Genomic DNA, 10,458 nt, shown 5'->3' on the forward strand with positions numbered 1-10,458 from the left:
TTAAAAATAAAGAAATCTTAAAAAATAAATCTAATAAAATCAAAATTTAAAGAAAAAATTGATGAGGCACTTTTATTTAGAGAAAAAAATGTTCATTTTCAAGTAAAATGTAGTGAGCAAATGAAAGTTTATCAGTATTACCAGTATCATAGAAATAGGGAATAAATATGAAAACTTGGATTTATGATCACTAACATGAAAGGAACATAAATGGACAACTCCTGTGATTAATATATGGAACTTGGAACAAGGGAATGGTTCTGCTACCCGTCTACCATCTTTAACTACATACTGTTCATGTTGAAAAAACTAAGAAGAAAACTCTGGGTTCAGAGCTCAGCCTTCAGTTCACTCCACGTACCCAGACGAAAGCTGAAAACTACTCACTTTGTGCTCCTGACTACTCTGAATAATCACTTACATAAGTGCTTCTTCATTTCTTCGTTCATTAAATTTTTAATGAGTCCATCCCAGGCGCCAAGCTCTCTAGGGACACAGCAGAGGACAAAGATAGCCAAAGTTCTAGTGTCACAGAGTGGAAATTTGCACTCAAGTATGGAAGGCAGACAAAACACAAACAAGCAAAAGATGTCATGTTGCTTCAGTGGTGAAAAACAAATGAGTTTTGGGGACGGGAATGAAGAGAGGCCCTCTGTGATAAAGCGACATTTGAGTAGCAATGGAATGAGGGCAGGGACCATGTCATTTTCCATGCTACAGGCAGAGGAAATTGCGGATCCGAAGGCTCTGAGGCAGGAATGTGCCTGGCTGATTTGGGGACAATAAGGGAAACAGTAAGCCGGAAACACAGCAAGTTGGGGTTGAGAGGTAAGAGATGAAATCTGAGAGGAAATAGGGGCCCAGGTTACATAAAACATTGTATGTCACAGTAAGCATGGGATTCTACTCCATTTGAGGTAAGTCCTCTCTGAGCAGACAGAGTTTCAGTCTGACTGTTTAACTGATCGTTTTGACTGCTGATGGGAAGTACTTCAAAGAGGCAAGAGAAACACAGGACTGACCGTTGCACTTGGCCATCAAGATCGCTTTGATAAAGGTGTTTTGGTGGAGAGAAGACATGGAAGACATGAAGGTGTGACTGGTATGACCTAAAAAGAGACAAAGTCATACATAGCTGCGTGCATATATTCACATGAACTAAATATGCACATCCACACGTTGTCTAAGCAGGGGAAGATGACTTCTAGTATCAGGAAACCTGTCTGACAGCAGACTAGAAAAGGGTCAAGGATGAGGTCCAACCCACTGAGGACCAAGCATATTTAAGTACCATACAGGGAGGTGCTTGGTGCAGCAGTTAACACTTCACTTGGGATGCCAACATCCAATACCACAATGCCTGCATCAACTCCTGGTTCTACTCCCAATTCCAGTTTCCTGGAAGGCTGCAGGAGACGACTCAAGCACTTGGGTTTCAGCAACCTACATGGCAGACTCCAACTGAATCCCTAGTTCCTGCCTTCAGCCTGGCCTAACCCCAGCTGTTGCAAGCATCAGGGGAATGACCCAGTGACTAGGAAATGGCTGGCTGTTTACCTTTCATATAATATATATTAAATATATATATATTTAAATGGTTTATATATTGATTGCCTTCACCACTATTTCATTGTCTGATTGTACACTGCCTTTCAATATCTTCCCTTAATTTTCACAAGAAATTACCAGGCTGACAGATGACCCTAAACATGTTTAAAAGTAACTCCTATGGGGCAAGCATTGTAGCTCAGCAAGTTTAGCCACTGTCTGTAATGCTGGCATTCCATATGTGTGCTGGTCCGACTCCCTGGAGGCTCCGCTTCTGACCCGACTCCCTCCTAATGTGTCTGGGAAAGCAGAAGAAGGCTCTTTGGGCTCCTGGCATTCATGTGGGCGACCTGATGGAGTTCCAGGCTCCTGGCTTTGCAACCATTAGGGTGTGACCCAATGGACTGAAACCCTTTTACTTTCTCTTTTTTGTCACTCTGCCTTTTGCATAAATACATAACAATACCTTGAGGGGGAAAAAAAAAGGCCACTTTTGGAGAATGTGCCAAGAAAATTAGCACAGAATTAGCCTTAATTCTTAGTCTTATATTTCAACAAGTATTTTGCTTAGCAAATCACCATAGAAATAATGTTATATTCTTACCAAAAAGACTCTCTTATTTACCAAATAATCAAAATTATGAGACTTTGTTAAAAATTCATAGTGCATTAAAACAGTAATGTATTACAGTTTTGTTTATACTTTTCTTTTAAAGATTTATTTATTTTTATTACAAAGTCAGATATACAAAGAGGAGGAGAGACAGAGAGGAAGATCCCTAGTCCGATGATTCACTCCCCAGGTGGCTGCAACGGCTGGCTGGTGCTGTGCTGATCCGGAGCTGGGAACCCGGAACCTCTTCCAGGTCTCCCACGCGGGGGCAGGGTCCTAAGGCTTTGGGCCATCCTCCACTGCCTTCCCAGGCCACAGGCAGGGAGCTGGATGGGAAGTGGAGCTGCCAGGATTAGAACCAGTGCCCATATGGGATCCTGGCTTTGGATCTGCACAGCTCCGGCCTTTGAGGCCACTTGGGGAATGAATCAACAGACGGAAGATCTTCTCTGTCTCTCTTCCTCTCTGTATATCTGACTTTCCAATAAAAATAACAAAAATAAATCTTAAAACAAAAGCAAGCAGGAAAATCAATGATCTAACATGCTGTGCTGTTTAGACAGCATAGGAGCACAGGACAAAGCCAAGACCGTCAGTTCTAACCCTACAAGGTGTCAAGCCAGAACCATACTTTAATTACTTTTTTACATACATACACAAAAGATTTAATCACCATCACATTGAACTGAACTCTATATTTGCATAGTGTCTACGCATCAAATATTTTGATCATTTTATACATTAACCACAAAACAACCTGATTTTACATTATTTTATGATAGAATATTTTAACAATTCTTTGTACTCCATGTAGGTATTATAACCAAACATAAGTGAAGAAATAGAACCAATGGTAAAAGATAACTCATTTTTGGTCACACAGAATTAGTTACAAAGATAGCAATCTAAACCTGATCCTTTCCCACAAAACCTAAAATTTCAGAAAGGTCCCCCAGAAAAAACAGACCCATTCACAGCCTCTGTGACATATTCACTTTGATATCACATACAATATTTAACATACTTTGATATGACATATCTATAAGATTATATAATCTGTAGATCTATAATTTATAAGGTCAATTTCAAGGCTTCATAGAAAATAAAAGTAGGACTGAGCTTTGGCTAAGCAGTTACGGTGCTTGTATCCCATACCAAAATGCCTTGGGTTCAAGTCCTGGTTCTGTTTGCGTTTCCAGTTTCTTGCTAATGCACTTCCTGAGAGGCAACATGTGACAGCTCCAACAGCTGGGTCACCACCTGAGTCCCCGGCTCAGGGCTAAGGCCTGACCCAGCCCTGGCTGCTTATGCATTTAGGCAGTGAACCAGCAGATGGGAGCTCTCTGTCTGTCCCTTTTTCTTCTGTTCCAATTGAACCTTCTGCTCATGTGTCTGTGCGGTAGCAGCAGGTCATGGGCCAAGTTCTTGGGTTCCGATCACCCACACAGGAGGCTCAGATGGGGTTCCTGGCTCCTGGTTTCAGCCTGTCCCAGTCTGGCTGTTGCAGGTGTTTGAGAAATGAATCAGTAGATGAAAGATATCTCTCTCTTTCTGTAACTCTGCCTTTCAAACAAATAAATAATTTTTAAAAAGAAAGCAATTCTAATATAACAAGAAAAAAGAAGAGTGTTACTCTAAACATAAAAATTAGTAGCATAAATACAAGACCAAACATGGTACACAAAGTACTTAAAAAGGTTCTAGAGAGAATAAGGGAGACTTTGCTGAAAAGGTGTTTTTTGAAATGGGTCTTAGGCACTCAATGGATTTTAGCTGGTAGAAGGGAGTAATGAATAAATGAAATGAAGTGATACATTACATGTTACTTACTAAAAGAATGATATAATTTCCTTGCTACTGCTCACTCATACTACACAAGATCATGGTAACCATATACCAAGTCTTTGAAAATATAAGATTAGAATTTTATCTTCCTTTTGCTTTCTAAGACCTGTCTCTCAAAGTAAAAGCTTTATATGCCACAAAAAGTCATTGTTAGCTCATATGCCTTTGGGTATACGGGGAAATAAAGTCAATATGATTACAACATCAATATAATACTTTGGGTCTTTAATTTTCCCTGCACACAAACATTTTAAAGCAGCCATGGGCAAGCCTTCCTGCAAGTAAATAGAAAAACTAGTTTATAGGGAAACGGCAGAAATTCTGCAGGAATGCCTTCCTTTAGAGAAAACAGAGACCTTTCTAGACTGGCGCAGTGGAAGGTGAGGAATGCCAACGCTGGCATCCTGTCTCATGTTGCTGGTTCAAATCCCAGTTGCGCCACTCCTGATCCAGCTCCCTAATGGCCTGGGAAAAGCAGCAAAAGATGAGCAAGTGTTTGGGCCCCTGCAACCCACATGGGAGACACAGATGAAACTCCTAGCTCAGACCAGCCCAGCCCTGGCCAATGTATCCATTTGGGGAGTGAACCAACAGATGGAAGAGCTGTCTTTCTCTTTGTAACTCTTTCAAATAAATAAGTAAATCTTAAAAAAAAAACAAGAGGCTAGTTAGTGGCTTCAGACACCTCTAAGCTTTGCATATCATCGAGCTGCACAGTGCAAACGAAGGTGTAAAACTAGTTTCTCCTGTGGATGCTTGAAGCACGGAGGGAGGTGGGAAGGAATCAAGAAAACATACCACTGTAACTAATTTTTACCTTTGATGAAACTGCTGTGAACTGGAACAAACATCCTTGTGGACATACACACGGCTGTTCAATCCAGAAGCCCAGGCTCCAGGATTGACGGTTCCCAAGCAGCACCATCCATCAGAAACAGGAGACACAGGATGCAGCTTTTTAAATTTTTTTTTTAAAGTAAAACTAGGGGGCCCGGCGTAATAATGTAGTGGTTAAAGGCCTCGCCTTGCATGCGCTAGGATCATATGGGTGCTGGATCTTATCCCCGCAGCCCCACTTCCCATCCAGCTCCCTGCTTGTGGCCTGGGAAGGCAGTTGAGGACAACCCAAAGCCTTGGGACCCTGCACCTGTGTGGGAGACCCGGAAGAGTTCCTGGCTCCTGGCTTCGGATTGGCTCAGCTCCAGCCATTGCAGCCACTTGGGGAGTGAATCATCGGACAGAAGATCTTCCTCTGTCTCTCCTCCTCTCTGTATATCCACCTTTCTAATAAAAATAAACAAATCTTTTTTTTTAAAGATTTATTTATATTATTACAAAGTCAGATATACAAAGAGGAGGAGAGACAGAGAGGAAGATCCCCAGTCCGATGATTCACTCCCCAAGTGAGCTGCAACGGCCGATGCTATACCGATCCAAAACCGGGAACCTGGAACCTCTTCCGGGTCTCCCACGCAAGTGCAGGGTCCCAAAGCTTTGGGCCGTCCTCAACTGCTTTCCCAGGCCACAAGCAGGGAGCTGGATGGGAAATGGAGCTGCCAGGATTAGAACCAGTGCCCATATGGGATCCTGGCGCATGTAAGGCAAGGACTTTAGCTGCTAGGCCACTGTGTCAGGCCCAAAAACCATCTACTTTCCTACATTCTTTTTAAAACCTAAATTCTTGAAATCTGCTATCTATTTTTCGCTAACTGTATGTCTCAGTTTGCATTACTACATGTAAGTACTCAGTTGCTGCACCTGATTGGTTACTATCATATTCAGCAGCACAGCCTTATTGATGCCAGCAGAGATTTAATTGTTTTTAGCATTTTTTATTAACATAGCAACTTTTAAAAATATGTTACTTATTTACGTATTTGAAAGGTAGAGTTACAGAGGCCGAGAAGAGGAATATCTTTCATCTACAGTTCACTCCCCAAATGACCACCCAAGGTTAGTGCAGGCTGAACACAGGAGCCCAGAATTCCATCTGGGTCTCCCCCATGGGTGGCAGAGTGCTAAGTGCTCAGGCCAGCTTCTGCCACTTAATCAGGTTCATTCTAGGGAACTTGATCTGGAGCAGCCAGGACTAAAATCAGCACTCATATAGGATGCCAGCTTTGCAAGTGGGAGCTTAACCTACTATGCCACAACATCAAACCTCATAGAGGGAAATTTTTGTTTTCAATTTGAGAGATGTACAGACACACACATAAAAAGAGACAGCGATAAGACACCCAGAGAGACAGAGAGTGCCCATCCACACTGACTGCCCAAAGGCCCATGATCACCAGGGCTGGAGCCAGGAAGGGGAACTCAATTCAGAATTTCCATATGGGTGGCAGGAAGCTGAAGTCAGGAGCCAGGGCTGGAAACTGACCCAGGTAATCTAACTGGATATGTGGTATGCTATTAGGGCAGATGTCCACTCTGATAAGGCCATTTGTATGGTCCTCAAATAAGGCATAAGTCCCTTCTCCTGTATTTCCCTTAAGTCCTACGATACAGTAGCACTCTAAAGGCCCTAAGTGTTTTCCCCACACTTATGAAAAGTCTTCAAAATTTAATTTAAAAAATGCCACTGCCTGGAGCTCAAACTTTTTTTTTTGCACATTTATCTTTTAATTTCATTTCCCATGAACTTTTTGAAGTATCCTTGTACTTTTTAACTTGAAAGGTTGAGAGGGAGGGGGCAAGCTCTTCCATCTGTTAGTTCACTGTTGAAATGGTCACAACAGCTGGGACTGGGGCAGGCTGAAGCCAGGAGTCCCGAGTTTCTTCTGAGTCTCCCACATGGGTGGCAGGTGACCAACTACTTGAACTACTTACTAGTGCTGTCTCAGGTGCTTCAGCAGGGAGCTGGGTTGAAAGCAGGGCAGCTGGGATTCGAACCAGTGCTCGTGTGTGATGCTGGCAACCATGTAACTGCTTAACTTACTGTGCCACATGGTCTAGTCACTCTTACAGCTAGAAGTCATATGGTACAGTATTGGGTAATAAGATGAAAGAGGAAGTCTGCTAAATCATATGGGGAAGTTTTCTTTTTTCTTCTTCTTTTTTTTATTTAAGAAGACAGAAGTCTCCAGGAGAGGGTTTTTTGTTGTTGTTTTTGTTTTTGTTTTTGTTTTTTATCTCAAAAAGAACGTGAAGAATGTGATGTTTAGGGCTAGGACAGCCACCTTGTGACTAAAAGACTCTGCACTACATTGGAGACAACATAACAGTAAGGTTCCTTCCCTTAGACATAAACAAAATGGAGAATCCAACCATACAAATACAAGGGTGGGGTTCTCCAGCAAATGAAGAGTGCATCAGTAAAGATGCCCTCAGAGAGCACATTGCCTCAACAGTCACAAGCCAAGTTCACCCTTCTTTGTCTCCTCCAGCCCTCACTTGGCCTCCGTTCTGACTACAGTGAGTGACTGAGTACCGAATACGCCGATACTTACTAGAGGGGAACAAAGTTGTTCCACACTTTTATTGTCTTGGTGTCAAAGAACTCAAGAGTCCAGATTCACTACTTTACAGTGAGTACAGTTTTTCCACTAATTTGTGATGTCAGGATAATTACGAGGGATATGCCCAGAACACTGGCCAAAAAAAAAAAAAAAAAAAAAAATGGCACAGTTGGTGGGCAAGCATGGTGGCACCACAAGCTAATCCTTTGCCTGCAAGTGCTGGTATCCCATACAGGCATACAGGCATACAGGCATATAGGCATGAGTTCGTGTCTGGGTTGCTCCACTTGCAATCCAGGTCCCTGCTAACAGTCTGGGAAAGCAGCACAAGATGACCCAAGTCCTTGGGACCATGTACCCATGTAGGAGACTTGGAAGAGGCTTCTGGCTCCCAGCTTCAGATCCGTTCAGCTCTGGCCATTGTCAGAAGGGAAGTGAACCAGTGGAGGGAAGACTTTCTCTTTCTATCTCCCCTCTCTGTAAAATCTGCCTTTCAAAAAAAAAAAAAAAAACCATAGGGAGTGCTATTGTTGGGATGAGCCTCTGGGACAGGCAACACAGGTTTAGAATGCCAACAGCCCATGCCGAAGCACCTGGACTTGACTATCAATGCCACCTTGAAGCCCAATTTCCTGCTAATGTGCAGATCAGGAAGCAGGAGATCATGGTTCAAGCACTTGGATTCCTGCCAAACGTGAGAAAGACCAGATTGATTTCCAAATTCCTGCCTTTGGCCTGGCCCAGCCCCAGCTACTGCAAGATTTTAGGGAATAAATCAGGGGATGGAGGAACTCTGTCTCTCTGCCATTCATGGAAAAATTAAGGTAAAGTAAGTAATTTTAAAAAAGAAATGGTATGGTTAAAATTGTTAACTACCGATTGAATAAACTGCTAAGTATATTTTTCAAGTCACAGGACAATCAGTGCACTGGTCTGTTTCTTTTATTCATTATCAGATTTTTTTTCAGTGAAGATGACTTTTTTTTTTAAAGATGTATTTATTTGTTTTGGAAAAGCAGATCAGATTGTACAGAGAAGGAGAGATAGATCTTGCATCCACTGCTTCACTCCCTAAGTGGCTGCAACAGCTGGAGCTGAGGCAGTCTGAAACTAGGAGCCAGGAGCTTCTTTCTGGTCCACCTTGTGGGTGCACGGTCCCAAGGCTTTGGGCTGTCCTCCACTGCCTTCCCAGGCCACAAGCAGGGAGCTGGATGGGAAGTGGAGCAGCTGGGACGTGAACCGGTGCCCATACGGAATCCTGGTGCCTATAAGGTGAGGAGTTAGTCACTGAGCCATCGTGCTGGGCCCCAGTAAAGATGTCTTACCTTATCAGTCTAAACGCAGCAGGAGTGCCAAAGGATGCAAAGTCATTCATCAACTCTTCATCCAATTCTCAGTCTTAATTTTCACTAGACCCCTCTTCTCAGGTACACTGAAAGGTTTCGTTTTACACTAGCTGTCTCAACACAGTCACTATCATTCTGAGTCAATCTTAATCATTACGATGGTTCAGAAATTCCTTTACCTTATCCACATCTCCTTTCCTCCATGAAGAAAGCCTCGATTAATACTGGTTCAGCTAATTTGTTATGATCCTTCCAGCCAAGCATTGTACCTCTAGACCCGGAGCAGGATTTTAGTCACTCCTCACTTTTGTGTTAGATGTGACTGTCCAAACTACAAGACTTACTAAATTTTACTATCATATTGAATATATTAAGGAAATCCAAGGCTAGCATTTTGAGGTGATGTCTTCTCTGATACCATATCACAGACAGCCTAGTGCCCCAACATCACAACCACTTGGGGAGTGGACCAGTAGATGTCTCTAAAAGAAAAAAAAAAAAACTTAAAAAAAATACAGCTCAATAAAACGATCAGTTAACATATCTGCTCTTATCCAACTGGAAAGATGCAGGTCTAGCTGAAAATGCCAGCTACTTATGTTTGTTTCTTGAGTGCATTAAAACATTATAATCCTCATAAAAACTTAAAAATCTGTTTTCCTGACTTTTATTTTCATGTGGATCCAGGGCTAGCTAACACCAAGTTTCATCAGACCTCATTTTATATGCGCCATTGACTTCTAGGCCATCTGAAACTTTGAAGAGAAGCCCACACCATCTTTAACATTTGCTTAATGTTTTGTGCTTTTCTAGCTAATGCTAGAAATGCTAGACACCTCTCTTTTCAATGTCAAAATTTGCATGGCTGCTTTTCTTATGCAGCTTCAAGAGCCAGCCTTCATTTGGTTGAGGCCTTTGGTTTAGGCTTATTGGCATGGGTGCCGTCTCACAGCCTGTATTTTCAATAGCTCCCTAAATATTTACCACGCGTCGGGCTGCCTGCCTCGTCTCCTGGAAGGGAGCGCGGCGCTGTCTTCGCTTTCCGTGACAGCGATTTCTGAGTGCTCAAACTTTCATTAAAGTTCTGATTTTCACTGTCTTCAAGTTCGTAACCTGTTCTGTTTTAAACTCCGGATGGCCTTCCAAGACGAAAACATGATTTTCATTAAGAATCACGTCAGGAAGCCGGACCGGCGAGTCGCCCCACGGCGTAAACACACCGCGGCGCAGGCGCAGTGCCGCGGGGGGTGGAGGCGGGTTGGTGTGTAGCCCACGGGATGTTCTCTGTGGTGAAAACACGAAAATAAAACACTGGATTCTGACGTGACAAATCGATTCACTTTTTTTTTTTTCCTTTAATAGTTTTACTTTTCTCTTTGGTTTCTGAGGAACTGGCGGTGAGGACTCCTGTGCCTCCCGGAGGATAGTCCTTCATAGAATTATATTAATCTAATTTATTCTTGCCACGGAGTCTGGATTTGTCTTTTTTGGACTGCAGCAAGAAAGCACTGGGGCCGGAAGGAAAAAAAAAAGGCGATGGGGCGGGCACGACAACACCGCAGAACACAGTTCTGGGCTTCGTACTTTCCCAAACACCGCGAGATCTGCCCGCTGAGAAACGAGACTGCCCCCACCCCCCAAAGGACTT

General features: G+C 42.9%; 1 long non-coding RNA gene across 1 annotated transcript; it reads right to left on the minus strand.

Moving 5' to 3' along the window:
• Positions 1 to 242: 242 nt before the first annotated feature.
• Positions 243 to 4,976, minus strand: LOC131478124 (uncharacterized). Its single transcript, XR_009244315.1, has 3 exons — positions 4,824 to 4,976; positions 1,023 to 1,109; positions 243 to 486 (listed from the first exon to the last, which is right to left on the minus strand). It is a non-coding gene; the product is annotated as an uncharacterized LOC131478124 (long non-coding RNA).
• Between the last annotated feature and the right edge of the window lie 5,482 nt (positions 4,977 to 10,458).

This window comes from Ochotona princeps, chromosome 27 (genome assembly GCF_030435755.1).
Source record: "Ochotona princeps isolate mOchPri1 chromosome 27, mOchPri1.hap1, whole genome shotgun sequence".
In the NCBI taxonomy this organism is placed as follows: Eukaryota; Metazoa; Chordata; class Mammalia; order Lagomorpha; family Ochotonidae; genus Ochotona; species Ochotona princeps.